General features: G+C 32.1%; 1 protein-coding gene and 1 long non-coding RNA gene across 3 annotated transcripts in view; one reads left to right on the top strand and one right to left on the bottom strand.

The window, feature by feature from the left end:
• LOC145269305 (uncharacterized) overlaps positions 1-21,521 on the top strand; it is a 63,069-nt gene that overhangs the window by 33,072 nt on the left and 8,476 nt on the right. Inside the window, exon 1 of one of the 2 annotated variants that reach the window (XM_080125005.1) lies at positions 14,862-14,921. The exons of the other annotated variant lie outside the window; for it this stretch is intronic. The gene's annotated coding sequence lies outside the window, so the exon portion shown is untranslated. Of the gene's footprint in view, positions 1-14,861; positions 14,922-21,521 lie in introns of those variants that run through there. 2 annotated transcript variants of the gene reach the window in all.
• On the bottom strand, positions 277-21,442 carry LOC145269312 (uncharacterized). The gene is made up of 2 exons (XR_013864981.1): positions 20,873-21,442; positions 277-811 (listed from the first exon to the last, which is right to left on the bottom strand). It is a non-coding gene; the product is annotated as an uncharacterized LOC145269312 (long non-coding RNA).

Below are 21,521 nucleotides of genomic sequence, written 5' to 3'. Positions count from 1 at the left end.
TTGTTCACTATTTCTGGAAAAAACAATTGTTTGAAAACACTTATTTTTTTTTTTATATTTTTGCGATGTAATATGAATAAAACTAACTATTGTTTGGGTAAATTAAATTTTGAGAATTATTGATACAAAGTTTCCCCAAAGGACCAGTAAATGTTGTTAGGCTTTTTGTTTTTCCATCAATTAATTTAAAAATTGCTGTAAATGGCAGTTCTTCTAGTGGAACCTGAAAATTGAAAAATTTGCATATTTAATAATAGAGCCAGATTACATAATAAATACCAATATATTATTTTATTTTCCACAAAAAAGGAACATAATTGCAGGTGAATCTATAGAATTAATTTTACCTCCTTGTTAGAAGGACAAGTACAGATTATGTGCCTTTTTGACAATTTTCTACCTTGCACTTTGCTGCAAAGTCATCACTTCTCAAGTTTATAGCTACAAGAAGATATATCAAACAGTCTGTCTTGCTGTTCCTTCATTCTTTTCACTTTGATTGCTGTAAGAGATTTCCTGTCAATCTGTTTGGTCCTCTTATAGCAAAATATATTGACCTTCTGTCCTATGTAATGTTACCTTAACAAGGGCAATTGTGGATTGGCTTGCCGAATACTAATTATTTCCTTGGCAATTAACTTAGAAATCTCACTATTTTTTAAATGAGGATGACTGTTTTCGAGAAAATAACTAAACTGGATGACTTGTCATGAAGTTGGGGGTGCTGTTTCATCCAAATGACAAAGTGGACCAGCAAATTTTGTGAACCACGGGTTAAAACTGAACGTCGTGCTTTTACTGACATTCTAATCTGAAAAGTAAAATAAATGAATGGATTATAACTGAAGGAAACTGTTTTAGGTTATCTTCCAGTTTCATACGTAAAAAATAAGTGCTAGTTATAAGAAATAATGAAAAACTTTGTAGAGTTGCATTAGATGTATGGAAGAGAGAGAGGACCAAACCAAATCAAAGGCACAGTAGTTTTTAGTTTAGACATTTTTAGCAGATTTTAGCTCCTCTTTCGATAACATGAATTTATCCATAAAGAGATTTATTCTTGCTGTAGCTGTGCCATTTTAAACGAGTGTTTAGTGTTTAGAGTTTGAAAAACCAATGCTTGTGCATTGACTATCCTATTTTTAATAGTGAAATTTTTGTTTATTAAATTTTTAGGTGAAAGTACAAAATAGTTACAATGCAACCCCCTTCCCATATTAAGAATGGCTTTCTAAATAACAAAGTTATTTTAGCACAATAACATAGATGCAGATGCACACATAACGAAAGACCTTTAAAGGAGTTTCCTTATTTACTCGTATTAATCTTTATAGGTTATCTGATTTTAAAACTATAATTATAGAAGAAAAACACTGCTTAAAAACAATTACTCCCTAAAAATAAAAGAAATTAAAATTTGACACTAATTTTCTGCAAGTATTTTTTAAGTAGAAAAACTTGAAAATTTACGTGGTTATGTTTCGTAAAGAATGTGTAGAATAAAATTGTATGGACTATATTTTGTTGTTGTTTTAATATAAAACTGGAGTATTACCATATTTTAATAAAAATTTCAAATAGAATTTTATGTGAAATATTAGGTTGGTGCAAAAATAATGTTTTTGGCGTTCGTTTACACGTCCAAAAAATGCCATTATTTTTACACCAACCTAATAGAAAAACAAATTTTAAAAAAGATAAAACTAATATGTTTAAATTCACTGCAGATACTTGCAATATAATAATATATATTTTAAACAAGTCTTTTTCGTTTTTCCTTTCGAAATAATTAAGCATAAATCGTAATGTTTCCAAATTAAATAATAAACAAACGTTAATTTTCAATATCAATAACGAGCATGTTTGCGACGGTGAAATATAAAATGTTTCCACCCCAAAAAAGTTCCTGAAATGAAAAAGCGAACTTTGGTTGTTATTATTAAAAAAAACATCAGTTTGCCTTTACACTTAATATTTGTTTTATTAATTCATTATCCTCACTCATTTTATTTAAAAATGTAGTTTAAAATATATTTTAAATAATGATTCCATTTTCTTAACAGTACGAATTGTTTTGATGACGGGACGTTCGTGATAATTCACCGAAAAACTTTAATCGCTTCAATTTTTCAACTTTTAAAATTTCCTCAAGATAAAGATTTTGAGAAAAATATTTCGTGTAGGTCTTTTCTATGTCAAACACCAACTATCATCACCATTGCCTCACCGTCACCGGTGTTCCAAAATCGACCTGCCCTACTGCGACATGGGTGCTTGTGGACAGTTCTAGTATTATACATTAATTTTCGTGCCAAGTTGAGTGTAATTTGTTTAATTCTGTTTCTGAATTTTTTAGATGAGGATTAGTTATTCGTATTATTTATATCCATCGGACTACTGTTCTCATCTTGAGTATAATTTTCACAACATTTTGGTTGATGTAACCTCCGACCTTCTTCAAGTGTATCTTGTCGAACCTGGGAATATTTCTGTCAAACTTGCGAATTTGGACAGAATTTGGGACAGGAATCTTTATTTACTTCACATGAGTAACATGTTCTTGTTCTGTCAGCCATGACTAAATAGAGGTACTACGTAATTTGCAATTATATTTTTTTGAACCACAAACCTACACCTGTGAAGTAAATAAAGGATTCTGTTGGAAATAATAATTATAATAATAATATTAATTAATTAATTAATTAATTTTAAAAGTTATTTAAAAAATAGTATCCATATATATGTTCGTAGGTGTGTCACAGTTTTCTAGATGATCAATTATTAGAAATACATAGATGATAAATCATTAGGAATAAATAGATGATAAATTATTAGAAATACATAGATATTAATTTATTAGGAATAAATAGATGATGAATTATTAGAAATACATACATAGATATTAAATTATTAGGAATACATAGATGATGAATTATTATGAATACATAGATGATAAATTATTATGAATACATAGATGATCAATTATTAGAAATACATAGATGATCAATTATTAGAAATACATAGATGATCAATTATTAGGAATACATAGATGATAAATTATTAGAAATACATAGATGATAAAATATTAGAAATACATAGATGTTAAAATATTAGGAATACATCGATGATAAATTATTAGAAATACATAGATGTTAAAATATAAGGAATACATAAATGATAAATTATTAGGAATACATAGATGATAAATTATTAGGAATACATAGATGATAAATTATTAGAAATACATCGATAATAAATTATTAGGAATACATAGATGATAAATTATTAGGAATACATAGATGTTAAAATATAAGGAATACATAGATGATAAATTATTAGGAATACATAGATGATAACTTATTAGAAATACATAGATGTTAAAATATAAGGAATACATAAATGATAAATTATTAGGAATACATAGATGATAAATTATTAGAAATACATCGATGATAAATTATTAGGAATACATAGATGATAAATTATTAGGAATACATAGATGTTAAAATATAAGGAATACATAGATGATAAATTATTAGGAATACATAGATGATAACTTATTAGAAATACATAGATGTTAAAATATAAGGAATACATAAATGATAAATTATTAGGAATACATAGATGATAAATTATTAGAAATACATCGATGATAAATTATTAGGAATACATCGATGATAAATTATTAGGAATACATAGATGATAAATTATTAGGAATACATAGATGATAAATTATTAGGAATACATAGATGATAAATTATTAGGAATACATAGATGTTAAAATATAAGGAATACATAGATGTTAAAATATTAGGAATACATAGATGATAAATTATTAGGAATACATAGATGATAAATTATTAGAAATACATAGATGATACATTATTAGGAATACATAGATGATAAAATATTAGGAATACATAGATGATAAATTATTAGAAATATATCGATGATAAATTATTAGGAATACATAGATGATAAATTATTAGGAATACATAGATGTTAAAATATAAGGAATACATAGATGTTAAAATATTAGGAATACATAGATGATAAATTATTAGGAATACATAGATGATAAATTATTAGGAATACATAGATGATAAATTATTAGGAATACATGGATGTTAACTTCTTAGGAATACATAGATGTTAAAATATAAGGAATACATGGATGTTAAATTATTAGGAATACGTAGATGATAAATTATTAGGAATACATAGATGATAAATTATTAGGAATAAATAGATGATAATATATTAGGAATACATAGATGTTAAAATATAAGGAATACATGGATGTTAAAATATAAGGAATACATAGATGATAAAATATTAGAAATACATAGATGATAAATTATTAGGAATACATAGATGATAAAATATTAGAAATACATAGATGATAAATTATTAGGAATACATAGATGATAAATTATTAGGAATACATAGATGTTAAAATATTAGGAATACATGAATGTTAAAATATTAGGAATACATAGATGATAAAATATTAGAAATACATAGATGATAAATTATTAGGAATACATATATGATAAAATATTAGAAATACATAGATGATAAATTATTAGGAATACATACATGATAAATTATTAGGAATACATAGATGATAAATTATTAGGAATACATAGATGATAAATTATTAGAAATACATAGATGATAAATTATTAGGAATACATAGATGATAAATTATTAGGAATACATAGATGATAAAATATTAGAAATACATAGATGATAAATTATTAGGAATACATACATGATAAATTATTAGGAATACATAGATGATAAATTATTAGGAATACATAGATGATAAAATATTAGAAATACATAGATGATAAATTATTAGGAATACATAGATGTTAAAATATTAGGAATACATGAATGTTAAAATATTAGGAATACATAGATGTTAAAATATTAGAAATACATAGATGTTAAAATATTAGGAATACATAGATGATAAATTATTAGGAATACATAGATGTTAAAATATTAGAAATACATAGATGTTAAAATATTAGGAATACATAGATGATAAATTATTAGGAATACATAGATGTTAAAATATTAGGAATACATAGATGTTAAAATATTAGGAATACATAGATGATAAAATATTAGGAATACATAGATGATAAATTATTAGAAATACATAGATGATAAATTATTAGGAATACACAGATGTTAAAATATTAGGAATACATAGATGATAAATTATTAGGAATACACAGATGTTAAAATATAAGAAATTCATAGATGATAAATTATTAGAAATACATAGATGATAAATTATTAGGAATACATAGATTATAAATTATTAGGAATACATAGATGATAAATTATTAGGAATACATAGATGATAAATTATTAGGAATACATAGATGTTAAATTACATAGATGATTAATTATTATACATAGATGTTAAATACATAGATGATTAATTATTAGGAATACATAGATGATTAATTATTAGGAATACATAGATGTTAAAATATTAGGAATACATAGATGATAAATTATTAGGAATACATAGATGTTAAAATATAAGAAATACATGGATGATAAATTATTAGGAATACATAGATGTTAAATTATTAGAAATACATAGATGATAAATTATTAGGAATACATGGATGATAAATTATTAGGAATACATAGATGATAAATTATTAGGAATACATAGATGTTAAAATATAAGAAATACATAGATGATAAATTATTAGGAATACATAGATGTTAAATTATTAGAAATACATAGATGATAAATTATTAGGAATACATAGATGATAAATTATTAGGAATACATAGATGATAAATTATTAGGAATACATAGATGTTAAATTATTAGAAGTACATAGATGATTAATCATTAGGAATACATAGATGTTAAAATATTAGGAATACATAGATGTTAAAATATTAGAAATACATAGATGATAAATTATTAGGAATACATAGATGATCAATTATTAGGAATACATAGATGATCAATTATTAGAAATACATAGATGATCAATTATTAGGAATACATAGATGATAAATTATTAGAAATACATCGATGATAAATTATTAGGAATACATAGATGATAAATTATTAGGAATACATAGACGATCAATTATTAGAAATACATAGATGATTAATTATTAGGAATACATAGATGTTAAAATATTAGGAATACATAGATGTTAAATTATTAGGAATACATAGATGATAAATTATTAGAAATACATAGATGATAACTTATTAGAAATACATGGATGATAAATTATTAGGAATACATAGATGATAAATTATTAGGAATACATAGATGATCAATTATTAGAAATACATAGATGATTAATTATTAGGAATAAATGGATGTTAAAATATTAGGAATACATGGATGTTAAAATATTAGGAATACATAGATGATAAATTATTAGTAATACATGGATATACAAATAATTTAATGTTTATAGTATGTTATCACTTTCTATCCTTGTTTTTAATAAATAGGATCTCCCTATCACCAAAGACGCAATGTAAAAAAAATGAAATTAAAAAATAAAATGATGTCGCTTTTAGGTCGTATGTGAAACTAAAATATACCTTCTCGGTTTTCTGGCAAGAATCCAAGGGTAGGATCTTGTTGTAAGTAAAACAAATACTGTATACCGTTTAAATAAGGTTTTTATTGGCACAAACGAATGATACATCGGGTCCGACGTCAACACTATGAAGTGACATGGCACACACTACCACGGCCACCGAGCGTAAGAAGAAGGCCTGTTTAGTGAAAAATGTCTGCAGGCGAGGTAGGTAAGATTTGTCAGACTGTCAGTACTATATGAGGGGCATTTGAAAAAGAGCAATAAATTATTTTTAAAAAGAAAAAGGCTATTTATTTACTCCCCCACCGAGCAAATTAGGCACAAGGCCGATTTTTAATGTGAGGAGTGAAGGGGAAATGGGACCAACTCCCCGGGGAGTAGGGGAGCTGGATGGTGACAATTGGTATGGAGGGTTTCCCTACATTGACCAAGGTCTTATATGTGGGGTTACCCCCACATATGGTCTTTGCTTGAAACTTGTTGCCCAGGCCCCAAAGGCCCAGGAACACAGTTCGATAAATACTGAAACTGAAAAAATATAAATATTATCTATGTAAAATTAAGTAATTTTAAAGCAATATACAATTTAATACTGATAAAACTGAATTATGAATTTAGGGAACAAACAATTAAAGAAACATTAAACAAATATTTTTTGGCCTTCGGAACAAGATCAGTGTAGTATCTGTTTGGATGCTACACTTTACCTTTTCTGTCTTCGGTCAGTGGAGGAGAAATCTTTCATGACTGAGATTATTTTTGTTCCTATCCAGAGTGCCCCTTATTGGGAAGCTGGATTTTCCTCACAAGATTATATGTTGAAATATTTAAATAACTATTACTTTAAATACAGAAATTATATTTAAAGTTTTGGTTTTCTGTTCTTCTATGTCCATTTTTTCCCCATGTTTTTAATCAAAATGTGTAGCGTATTAGTTGTCTCACAAGCCATCATCAGTGATTGCTTACTGACAGTAACCTGTGGTATTCCCTGGAGACTAAGTGACAACAAGTCTCCCCAGATTTCCAGTGTTCTCCACCTTTTGACCACTTGTGCAGATGATTGCATGTTATTGCAACAGCCGTTATCACTGATTTCTCGTTGGCATCGGCCATTGGTGTTTCCTGGGGTTTGGGTGACAAAATGCCTCCCCAAGGTACCAGATTTGAACTGCACACTTCCAGTGGATATTTGGTCAGTACATTCTCACCTCGGTCTTTCCATCCTCCCTGACCCTTCGCAACTAGTTGGTGTGGTGTAGCGCCAGTCGATGTCATCTACACCAGTTTTTTTTTATTATTATTACTATTATTATTATGATAATAAGGGTGCTTGTGCAGTGTACGCCCAGGTATTTTAAATATTATTTTCAAGTTAAATTAAATTTTGGGCTTGTATTACTATACACATAGATTCGAAAAAGTTGTCAAAAAACAAATATATCACAAATAAATGTTATCAAAGGCAAGATAAGTTACTCTTCTTCTATCTGGGAAGGTTTTTAGTGGTTTTACTCACGTTAAAACGTGTAATCGCTTCGAAAATCATACAATGTTTATCAATATATTTTAAAAAGAAAAATGTTGGCATGTTTGGTAGAAAAGTAACTTATCTTGCCTTTGATAACATTTATTTGTTATATATTTGTTTTTTGACAACTTTTTCGAATCTATGTGTATAGTAAAACAAAAATTGAAGTTTTAAATATATTTTGAAGAAATAAATTACGCCCGGTGCTAAAACATTGATGAATCACCAATCGTAAAAGAAAAAACAAAAACAAAAAAAAAAACACTGCCGTGAAAAATGCTTACTTTAAAATATTTGAAAATACTCAGTTTTTATTTAGAACGGACTGAAAAATATTCTTATATAAAAATTGGTGTTTTGCAGTAAAAAAAAATAAATAAATAAATAAAATGAAATATTCAACTTTCTCCAATAAAAATAAAAGTTCAAACACAAATTCACTTACGATATTTTGATTAAAATTATCCCAAATGTGCAATTATAATAATTATTTTCCGAATGGAGAATTGTTCTTTTTCTTTAGAACATACATGGACAATCGGTAACACATATTGGTAGCCATATTTTTTTATGCCTGTTAGCATGACCACGTGGTTGAATACCGGAAGCTGTCTATACCTACAACTTAATTAGGAAGTGACGTTACGCTGTCATATGCATCGGCCTTCTTTCTCGGTAGCCACGACACTACTGGAGTAGTATACAGAGCTAGCATTTCATCAGGGAGAGTGCTATTGGGAAGTTTCGTATCCATACAAAACACAATACAACAGGTCTATCCTGTTTAAAGATGGTATTATGATATCGTGTGGTTTCAGTTCACATTGCGTGTCCATACAATGGAAATATCACACAGACTCCTATAATCGTATTGAAGATAAACTGTTATGACCAGGTATATTTTGGCACTACCATTCACCAGATTACTTAGATAAATACTTTTACGGTTTTAACAAACGGTCTACGATAATATTGCAGGGTCTCCATTCACGTTGAACGTCCAGAGAATGACCAATATATTACATATGAAAGATGCCGCTATGGAATTTCCACAGGGCCTGCTAGTTTTAAACAATTTATATAACAAATAAATCTTTCTCAACGTTTATCATGAATTGTTATGCGATTCCATACAGATTTAAGTTTATGACATAATAAGATATACGTAATTTACAATTTCAAATAAACATGGTATTAGAAATTTAAATTATTAACAGTTCAGGATATGAGTTAAGAAATTAAAAATTAGCGTAAAACACTTTAATTATTGACAATAATCGAAATTTTTGTATAAAGTGAAAGAAAGAATTGAAGAAAAAATATTTTCACTAATAATCAAGACTAAAATCTAAGATTTAAAAAATTTTAATTAAAAATTGAATGTTACAAGGTTTCTAAATTTTAAAATGTTTTATAATTAAATTATAATTAAATGTTTTATAATTGAATTATAATTAAAATTTTTTATAATTAAATTATAATTAAAATGTTTTATAATTAAATTATGATTAAAATGTTTTATAATTAAATTATAATTAAAATGTATTATAATTAAATTATAATTAAAATGTTTTATAATTAAATTATGATTAAAATGTTTTATAATTAAATTATAATTAAAATGTTTTATAATTAACGCATAAACATCACAAGCATGAATAGATATATTCACAGATATATAATGTACGTATTTACAATGCCTCCCCACGGGACAGAGTTAGACACCAGGGTCGTTTTTAATGTGGGAAAGTACAAAAATAAAAAATTGTCTTAGTCGCGAAGGACTGCTCCTCCTCAGTGCTTCTCCATCGAAAGAGAACAAGAAATGGAAGTGCAGCAACTGCAGCATTAGGTGTGTCAGAAATTTCGTGAAAAATAGTGAATAATTCCACCCCGTCTTTCCAAGCTTATAACTCTTCGAAAAATGTAATTCAAGCCCTAATTTATTTTTCAATTAAAGGAGCAAGGACGAAGGTTTCATTAAAAAAACAAAAACAAAAAAAAAACAACGTGTTTTAAAAAAAAAAAAAGAAAGGTTTTAAACTTCGGACTTTACAGGTAAATTTCTACAAAAAACACTACTTTTTTGTTTTAAATTTGAATATATTATTTATTGACCTTTTTGTGTCATTATCGAGGATGTCAATAGATTGAATAAGACATGACAGATCAGCTTCTATAAAAATGGCGTCTTTATTTACATCTGACAAACATGAGTACACCCGTAAGCCGGTAAAAACTCCTGTTCAGTCCCTCATGCAACATCTTCCCTTTTCTCAATAATAAAAACAGAAGATAAAGACAAAAAAAAAAAACACAACAAAAAGTCTGATAAGAATTAAAACAGTCTACAAAACACAGTGATCTAGGCATTCCTTGGGCTGACTACCCTCCTACCTAACAGGGATTATTCTGCCCTTTCACTTATGTTGCGAAATCCTTGAATCTCACAGGATCTCTTATTATTCTTCCTGACCGTGTTGTCCACAACCTTTCCGGACTTGGTTTTGTTGGGGATGGGATCGGGTTGAGGTTTTCTCTTATTTCACCTTCATATTGAGGTTGTTCTGAGTTACATATCTCTTCTGTACTCTGCTCTGTATTCTTGGGTAACTCGCTCTGCACTTCATATGGCTGGTGTATTCCTGATGTGAGTGGGGGTGTCTCTGCAGTTTTCTTCAAATCTACTCTATTCCGTCGATATAAGTCCCCACCCACTTTTACATGGTATGATCGCTCATCTAGTCTCCTCCATACAACAGCTTTCCTCCACTCTTTTTGACCATTTATGTGTGGTTTCATCCGTACTACATCTCCAGGATACAATGGTTTAAGTGGTTTTACTTTGTGGTTGAACGAATGTTCTTGCCTCCTGCGGTCTTGCTTCACTGATTTTCTCAGATTTTTGGGCAATTCTGGCTTGAGTAAATCCTCCCTGGTTGGGAGAAGTGTTTTTGTTCTCCTTGACATCAGCTTCTGAGCTGGTGATAAGAGACCTTTGGCTGGCGTATTCCTGTGATCCAACATTGCTAGGTATGGATCAGCCTTATTGTCCATCGCTTTCTGGAAAAGGTTCTTTGCCATCTTTACCGCAGATTACACTTTGCCATTTGCCTTGCTATTGTATGGACTGACAGGTGTATGTGTAAAACACCACTTTTTTGCAAAGGTAGAAAATTCCTGGCTACTAAACTGAGGCCCATTATCAGTTACGACCTGATCTGGTATTCCATGTCGTGCAAAATGGTGTTTAAGTTTAGTTATCACTGTCTTTGCTTGTGTATTGAGAAGATCGATTTCCCAGAAGTTGCTCATATAATCAACTGTGTACAGATAGTCTCTATCTGCAAACTTAAAGAGATCTACTCCCACTTTCGCCCAGGGTCTGTCAGGAACTTCATGGACCATTAATGGTTCTGCCGGGTTGGCCACTTCATATTTTCTACATGTGGGGCACTTTGACACATAGTCTTTGATGTCACTGTTCATATTTGGCCAATACAAGCATTCTCTTGCTCTTCTGCAACATCCTTCTACTCCCAGGTGTGTGGAATGCAGCTTTTCTTTCAACACCGCCCGCTGTGTCAGTGGAACCACTACCTGGTTTCCTCTGAAAATTAAACCATCTTGCACCGTCATTTCATTCCGCATGTTAAAATATGGTCTCACCTCTGGGTCAAGATGTATTTTTTCTTCTGGCCATCCTTCCAGAATTACTTGCTGTAACTGCTGCATGCTTCTGTCTTCCTTCGTGGCTGAGCGCAGTTCAAGCAGCCTTCTCTCTGTTACAGGAATATATTTTGCTTCCTTGACATCATCTTCATCGTCCATATCTTCACTGCTCAATGCATAAATGTATGCTCTTGATAGCGTGTCTGCAAGGAAATTTTCTTACCTGGATGGTACAGAACTGTAGCATCGTAAGCCTGTAGTCGCATCAGCATGTTTTGAAGTCGTTTTGGGCATTTCACCAATTCTTTTTTCATAATCGCCTCCAGTGGCTTATGATCGGTTAGCACTGTTATCTGTCGACCAAACGTATATTGATGAAACCGTTCACATGCGTAGACTACTGCTAGTAGTTCCTTTTCAATCTGTGCATACTGAGTTTCTGTGTTGGTCAGTGCACGGCTGGTATAGGCTAGGGGTTGACTTTCTTGTAGTAGTGCAGCCCCCATGCCCTTCTCACTTGCATCGCATTGGATGACCAAAGATTTGTTGGGGGTCATAGTACCTCAACACTGGTGCCTCACTCACTAACTCTTTAATTTTCCCAAAAGCCTCTTCATGGATTTGGGACCATGTCCATGGAACATCTGCCTTCACTAAATTTCGAATTGGGGCCATCACATCAGATATGTGTGGTAGAAATTTTGCCAGGTAATTCACGAATCCAACCAATCGTTGCACTCCTTTCACATCTGTTGGACACGGCATCTCTTTTATGACTCTTACCTTCCCAGGATCAGGAAGTAAACCATCACTGGTTATTATGTGTCCCAGGAAAGATATAGACGTTTGTCGTAAGTTCAATTTTCCAGCATTCAATCGCATCCCGCGATCACGACATCTCTGCAACAGTTTCCTGAGTTTTAGGTCATGATCAATTGTTGCTTCTTCCATCGTTTTACCCTTCCCAATCACCAGAAGATCATCCGCTTTGTTAACCACCCCCTCCAAATCAGACACATTGTTAAAAAGGGTCTTTTGAAATATCTCTGGAGCTGGAGAAATACCGAAAGGTAAAACCTTCCACCGGAACCTACCGTATGGTGTAGCAAATGTTGTTAAGCAACTGCTGACTTCGTCTAATTTTACATGCCAGAATCCATCTCGTAGATCCAGGGTAGAAAATACCTTGCTGTCAGCCAGTTCTGGTAGTAAATCGTCCAGTGTAGGTAACTGAAAATGTTCCCTCTTCAGAGCCTTATTCAGTGGTCTTGGGTCTATACATATCCGCAGGCTTCCATTTTTCTTAGTTACCAGTGCTAACGCACTTACCCATGGTGTTGGGTCGCTCACTGGTTCAATAACATTCTTCTTAACCAGTTTTTCCAACTCGACTTTTAGCTTGTCTTTAAGTGCCACTGGTATTCTTCGTGTTGCTGCAACATTTGGTGTTACTCCTGGATCCACCTGCAAATGTACCTCTCCTGGTAATTGACCCAATTCTTCCTTGAATACATCTCTGAAGTCATTGATAATGCTGTCCGAGTACTGGGTGCTGGATTCATTAATTTGGGAAACTTTGGCGACCATTTTGAATTTGTCGTTATTGATTGTGACGAGTTCCATTTTCTGGATTGCATTTGCTCCCAGTAAGGGATGGAAATCCTCTTTCACAATGACAAACTTAACTGCATATTTCTGTCCAGTTTTGGGGTTTATCATTTTAACTCAACACTCTCCTAACGGCTTCACTTCTGCTCCATTCCACATGACAAGGGTCTTATTTGAATGTTCCAGTGTTTTTCCAATTACGTGTTTCACATTCAATATGTTCACGGATGCTCCACTATCGAGCTGAAAAGCAATTGGTTTTCCTTTCACCATCATTTCTGCCTTTATCACCTCTTGACTCACAGCATTCACCTTTTCCTTAATCGTTATGTTGTCTACCTGTCCATAGTCTGAACTACTACTGTCGATTTCCTGGTCCTCATATTGGGTTTTGACAGCCTGCACCTTCTTTTTCCTTGATACTTTGCATTTCACGGCAAAGTGGTTTTTCCCATAACATTGATAACAGGTCTTGCCAAATGCAGGACATAACTCTTTTCTCGGTCCATGCCGCAGTGCACACGCCCAGCAATCTCTGTCAGTTTGTGCCGATGTCTTTCTCCTCGGTTTAAAATCAACCTTATTCACTCCTTCAGGCCTTAGGATTCTGGACTGGACCGTGGCATTTTCAGACAGCTTACAAATGTCAATACATTTTTGTAAGTCTAACTGTCTTATTTTCAATAATTCAGCTTGTGTCTGGGGGTTGTGTATTCCCAGCACTACCTGATCTCTGAGTACTGATGAAACGCAATTGTCACAAAAATTGCACGTTTTTACTAACGTCCGAAGTGCCGTAATAAAGGATTCCACAGTCTCTGATCCTCCTTGCTTTCTAGAATGAAATACGTAATGCTTGTAGGTCTCATTCGTTTCCCCTATAGCGTATTTATCGAATGCCTGAATAATTTCGGTGGGTGTTCTTTCATCCTCAGGTGTTAGAAATTGAAATCCGTAGTAAACTTTCAATGCGTCATCTCCCAACGTGTGAAGCAAAAGTGCCATTTGATATTGTAATGACTGTCTCGTCAAACACGTAATAATGGCATAGTTATGCCATTTCAGTTTAAACAACTTCCAGTTCGCCGATAAATTATCTTCCATACATAAGGGCGCTGGTGGTCTTATGCCAGCCACTGGTCTGTTTGTTTCTTCCATGCTTCCTTCCGACATTATTTTTTTCTCCACGTGACGTACGTACGAATTACAATTTTAAACAAGAACAATAAAGTTACTTATCTGTTTCTGCAAATAACTTTCCGCTTCTTATCCTTTTGTACATCTTACTTAGACATATCTTTATCCCACTCGCGGCCACCATGTGTCATTATCGAGGATGTCAATAGATTGAATAAGACATAACGACAGATCAGCTTCTATAAAAATGGCGTCTTTATTTACATCTGCCAAACATGAGTTCACCGGTAAGGGGGTGTAACTCCAGCCAGTTCAGTCCCTCATGCAACACTTTTCTCTTCAATTTGTGATATATAACACTTTGGTGAGTAAATTAATTATTTACTTTTTAATAGACATTTCAAAATGGGAGGCGTGAATGATTCGACCCCCTGTCTTTCCAAGCTTATAACTACTCGCAAAAATGTAGTTCAAGCCCTAATTTTTTTTTCAATTAAAGACCAAAGACTAAGGTTTCATTAAAAAAAAAAACAAAAGAAAAAACTAACAATGTAGTTTTAAAAAAAGGGTTGTAAACTTCGAACTTTACAGGTAAATTTCTAAAAAACACTACTTTTTTTTTGTTTTAAATTTGAATATATTATTTATTGACCTTTTCTCTTCAATTTGTGATATTATAAAACTTTGGTGAGTAAATTAATTATTTACTTTTTAGTAGACACTTGAAAATGGGTGGGGGCGTGAATTAAAAAAAAAACGTTTGTCTAAAATATTATATTCAGTTTATTAGAAAGAGCATAAAATTTCACATTGAAATATCGTAAAAATAGAATCAATAGAAAAATTTTGATAGATTTTTAAAGTTTAAAAATTGAAAAATATTGAGTTCGTAAAATTTATTACTGTTTTTTAAAAAATTTAAAAAAATATTCCTATTACTTTTAAAACAACTTTAATAGTTTATTTTGGAAGCATAATCCATAAGGAAAATAAACAACTCACTTTTAAAAGAGAAATTACGAGTTTTTTTAATATTTTATTCGCAGTTTCGTGTTAGGGGTGCCTGGTGCCAACATCTGAAGAACAGATACGACAGATATATAATGTACCTATTTACTATGCCTCCCCACGGAACAGAGTTAGACACCAGGGTCGTTTTTTAATGTAAGCAAACTATATAAAATAGATTATATAATATATTGCATATCAATGAAGCTAAAAGCTTCGCCCCCAATTCAAATAAAGATTAGGTGAAGCAAAGATAAGGGGATCATGAAGAAAGAAAGAGCCTGTTTCCTCCGTTTGACTATAGATGGCGTTACTGTGTGTCCACCCAGTTACGGAAGCCCAAAATAATGCCACCCTTGAAATAAAAAATAAATGTTTTTGTTATATTTTAATTTTAAACATGTTTTTTTTTTTTTTTTTTGCAAACATATTTAAGTTTTTTGGGTGTTTTTTTTTTTCAAACATATTTACGTTTTATTTTTTTTTTTTGCAAACATATTTAAGTTTTATTTTTCCAAACATTTACGTTTTGTAGCTTGTTTATTTTCAAACATTTCCGTTTTTTTTTTTTTTTTTTTTTTTGTTGCAATTCTTAAATGAAAGTGCAGAATACTTAACGGTACCTATGTACTTATCGTGCCACGCTATTTTTAATTCAAGTTAAATTCAAGTTTTTATTTCTCTTACCTTGAAGTTGTACATAAAATGTTTAAAACAAAATCAACGTTTTTTTCACCCCTCCCCCCCGTATAAAAAGTATATAAAAATACGTCAACTTTTTTTTATCAATTATTTATTTTTTATATCGCATATTTTTTCACATGTGCCCTATCTTTACACACTAAAAAATCCTTTCAAATTATCACTTGTGTAGGTGTGCTGAAAACGAAAATGAAGAAATTTAATTAAAAAAACTAGGGGATCCCCCGGATCACTTTTCTATATTTATTGTAAAGTGAGCCACCCACATTATAGCTACTTTTTTTATTGACGTGGGGGTTGACTAATGAAAATGAACACTACGTTCAGGCCATTTTTAAGGGGGGGGGGGAGATTATCTTTGTTTTTTGTTTTTTTTTTACCGTATTCCGTATTGTTTTCACTGGTCGCCATGTTTTGTGAGTGAGTGCGTGCATTCAATTTTTGTGCGATGCACGCACACACGTACAAAAACATGGCGACCAGTGAAAACAATACCGAATACACTGGATAATAAAGGTATTAATATGAGGAAAACTACTTGTCGCGAACAATTTTAAATGTGATATTCCTTAAAAACAGACCCAAATACCCCTAAAAATCAACTGTTTTTTACTTAAAAAAGATTAAAGCCAAAAAAAAAAATTAAAGGATTTTGGAGGGTGGAAAGATACCGCACACATTTACCGAAAAACATTAAAGTCAAACAACATAATAATGACGGATCCAATAAATTATATTGCCGAAGTGGTTCTTTTTAACTTTTTAAATCTCCGCCGCCACAGGAATTCATGTATGTGGCTGTGGAAATTTTCAGAACTAGTGCCTTGCCTCTCATCGCTCTGAATTTAACCTTAGACAGACTCCAAGTTCCCTCAACAGTGTTGGTATGTACTGTTGGATCATTTGGGTCCACAAAATGATATTTGTGATTGACCACAAAGTGGTTTGCTAGAGCATTATATGCTTGCCACCCATCAGTAATAATCCGTGATTCTGGTCGAACATATTGCTGAATGATTGGTAAAAGAGTTTCTGCATCCCTTTTTTCAACTGGTACCATCATTGTCATATTTGTTTCTCTCTCCACCATACCAAGAACCCATTGTCCGTCTTTATATCGTCCACGGTGGTATTTGCGATGCATGAATTTACTCTCATCAATTTTCATAGTTTGACCAGGACCACCCATTTCCACAGGATTGTCAATCAGGCACATACCACAAATCTTGCGTAAAAAAAACTATACCAATCAAGGGTACTCCTTTTACTGACACCTGTTTGTTCTGCTGCCTTGACTTACAGCTCTTCCATTGACCACCAGTAAATCAAGTCAATGATTTCGTTTAGCGTTATATGCGCGTGATCAAAGAAAGAGCCCACACGTACAGAGTTTTTTCTCCGGCATTTGGGACAAACCCAACAGTAACCGTCTCTGCAATTGGCGATATTTCTTCTCTGCAAGAACATCTTTCTACATGCGGGACTGCCATTTCTCGTCCTCTACTTCATTCCTTTCTTTTCCACGCGCGTAGCCATCAATGACTGAATGAACACTTGTTCCACCTAAACCCCTTTATTTTCAACAGAAAATAAACAACATATCTATTTGATTCAGCAATTGAGTTTTGTTTCCTTCTTTCCATTCGTTTCATTATTTTCTTTTGTAGCGAGTTAGGACATTTATATCCTGGCTCGCAACAGACTGCAGTCATCAACAAGTAGCAGTGGGAGGAGGAGTGAGTGAGAGAGGTGTGCATGCTGGAATTTCTCTATCGATCGCAACTGAGATACCAAAGGGCTAAAAATAGTTCTTAAGGGGACAACTCAAATCAGTACGCCCTGCCAAGCAATTGGTCAGTGCGGCCGAATTACTTTGGCATCGGGCATTGATCCGCTTATAGTAAATAGTTTGTTAACTCACTACAAACTTTATTTTCATTCTGCACTGATGTAAAAATGAAGACTACTGCAGAGTATAGGATGCCTAACCATGAAAATATGCTATACATTTTGATGAAAAACATGGAGGAAAAAATGGACATAGAAGAACAGAAAACCAATAATAGTAAATAGTTTGTTAACTGCTACATCACCCCCTGCTTAGGCGAAAAGCCAATGAAGAGAAATAAAAAGGTAGCGGTCTTTAGAAAAATACAGAACACAACGTAATGTCCGTAAGTTTAGGTTGCTGAAGAAAGAATATATAAGGGGTAATGAGAATAGAAAGTTCCAGCTAATTTTTTTTTTAATTGAAATAAACGAAACATAATTTCATGAAGAAACAAATAAAAGAAAAAAAATATGAAGTGTATATTTTTCTTTTTATAATTAATGTTTTGGGCAATTGACTTTTCGTCCTGTTTTTGTTGTTGGTTGTTTCGCAAACGGAGTGTGTTTGTAAAAAAAGTATTTACTTACACTTGGAAAAGGCGTTTACTCTTTTTTTTAGGGCTGACAATTTTTTTCTATTTTTTTGTACTGACATGTGCAACGAGTTGCTTGAAGAGTGAAGTGAATTGTTCGTTTGGAAGGAAAATTTTTGTTTGTGTTGACATGGGTAGTTCTAGGAGTCTTCGCAAGTGAGTCTGCGGTAGTGTGTGTACATTGCCTGTACAGGCACTTGTTGTGCATTCCTTCATGTTGAACGGTTAGTGTGCAGTTGCCGGCTGTCAACGAAACTTCCAGTTGTGAGTTTATCGTGTGTGTGGTGCATCTCAACTCGAATTGTTGATTCAACTTCTTCCTATGTGTTGATAGGGATGTCCTATAATTGTTTCTTTGTTGTTACATCTGCTGTGCAGGAGAGAATGTGCATAGGCCTATGTGATTTTGCTCCTCGTGTTTGTTGCAGGGTAATGTCAGGAAACCGTGAAAAATGTTTGTCACGCTCAAATTTTTTTTTTTAATTCGGTATGAAGTCGACAGCTCCATGTTTATTTTTCTTTGCCAAGTCTGACGAGGGGGTTCGACATTGTTGTTCATACGCTGCTGGAGAAATTCTCTTTTTCTTCGCCGTCTGTATATCCAACATTGCTTGTGTTTAGTCAAATAATGGGGTGATGTGCCGGTTGTAGTGTAGTTGGCCTTTAAAAAATAATTATTTTTGGAACAAAGTTCTTCAGTTTTTATATATATATATATATATATATATATATATAGTTTTAGTTTGTTACGTTGAAGTATGTAGTAGCTGGTCTCTTCGGTAAAGAAAATGCCCAATGGTTGATTAGCGCGTAAAGAAAAACAAACTATTTGTAAACAAAATGTTTTTCGCTCTCTGTTTTTTTTTTGTTTGTTTTTATTTTTTTTACAGGGTTTTTTTTAAAACAAAATTCTTCAGTATTTTTCTTCTTATTTTTGTTAGATTTTTTTTTTAGAAGAGAGAGATGGGAAACCTGTTTTGAAGTTTTTTTGTTATTGTTTTTTTCTTCGATTTTGAATGCGCTGTGTCTATTTGTATCGGCAATGGCAACACAAGGAAAATGAATAATTTTCTTGTTGTTTTCGTCGAAATTCTTTTCATAAAAAGATATTTCTTCCAGTCATTCTGCCTTTGATTTGGTCCCTTGTTGTTTTTTTATATTTTGCTCAAAAAAAAAAAAAAAAAAGAAATGCCGCTTTGTAATCAAAAGGTCTCTATTCATTTCGGGTCACCATTTTATCGGAGAATAATTACTTAAATAAACACAAGGCCAAACAACATTGCTTTTAACAAAACAATAATAAAGGGTTTATTTAGTAATAGTCTGTTTGGAGGTGTCGTCTGCCATCAGACTGCAGTCGTCAACAAGTAGAAGCGTGAGTGAGGTCCGTACAGGTCGCATGCTGGGGTCTCTCTGTTGATCGCAGCTGAGATACCAAAGGGCTAAAAAATAGTTCTTAAGGGGACAGCTCAAATCAATGCGCCCTGTCAACCGATTGGTCAGTGCGGCCGAATCACTTTGGCACAGGGCATTATCCGCTTATAGTAAATAGTTTGTTAACTCACTACAAACTTTATTTTCATTCTGCACTGATGTAAAAATGAAGACTACTGCAGAGTATAGGATGCCTAACCATGAAAATATGCTATACATTTTGATGAAAAACATGAGGGGAAAAAATGGACATAGAAGAACAGAAAACCAAAACTTTAAATATAATTTCTGTATTTAAAGTAATAATTTAAATATTTCAATATATAATCTTGGCGGGAAAAGCAAGCTTCCCAATAAGGGGCACTCTGGATAGGAACAAAAATAATCTCAGTCATGAAAGATTTCTCCTCCACCGACCGAGGACAGAACAGATACTACACTGTGATCTTGCCCCAAAGGCCAAGAAATGTTTGTGTTTAATATTTTTCTTTAATTGTTTGTTCCCTAAATTCACAATTCAGTTTTATCATTATAAGATTGTATATTTCTTTAAAATTACGTAATTTTACATAATATTTATATTTTATATTTGTTGGTACGGGTTTAGGTTCTTCCAAGTCCCAAAAACTACCGACCAGCTTTAATAATTACTAAACGTACAACAAGTATAAACGACAAGAATTTATTAACAAACATGAAAACATGACAACACTGCAATTCAGAACATTAAGGTAAAAAGATTACTCACTTCAATAGTGGGGTTTACGGGAGGAGTGAGGACTGTATTCTAGAGTTGTACTCTGCCTGTCCAACATTGTCTTTTAGGAGAAGAACTTTTTGCGTCCGTGCCTCATGTGTACGGACTCTTCTCTTCTTTTCTCAAGGGACCTCACTCCTTACCCTACACCGGTAATCCGGTGCTCTTATTTATTCCCCTACATATTGAATAAAGTTCAGTTTCATTATTAATCGAATTGGGTTCCTTTTATTTTCTTTTTTAACATGTTTTAAATCTTTAAAAAAAAATGCCCTCGTATAGTATCGGCAGTGATAGTTTGACAAATTTTACCTACATTGCCTGCAGGCATTTTTCAGTTAACAGGCCTTCCTTCTATATCTCGGTGGTCGTCACCACACGCATGGCGTCACTTAAATAGTAAACAGGCCCAGTTAACATGTTACGGCTTTAACTTCTTTTTCCCCCGAATGGTTTTAGTTAACAAAACAAATTAACTTAGCAAATTGATTCTTGCCTTGTGTCATGTTTTTCTATTTATTCACTTTTGCTATTTTTTTCCAGTGGCATTTTTATTTACCTGTGACATATTTACCCTGCACCGGTTATCTGAACGCTAATACTACATATAAAAATATCACGTCCATTAACAATCCCTCTC

The sequence above is a fragment of the Euprymna scolopes genome, chromosome 45 (assembly GCF_053919585.1).
Source record: "Euprymna scolopes isolate OS-2025 chromosome 45, ASM5391958v1, whole genome shotgun sequence".
Taxonomy (NCBI): domain Eukaryota; kingdom Metazoa; phylum Mollusca; class Cephalopoda; order Sepiida; family Sepiolidae; genus Euprymna; species Euprymna scolopes.
The sequence above is the reverse complement of the archived record's forward strand: the minus strand, read 5'-3'. Positions and strand labels throughout refer to the sequence as shown.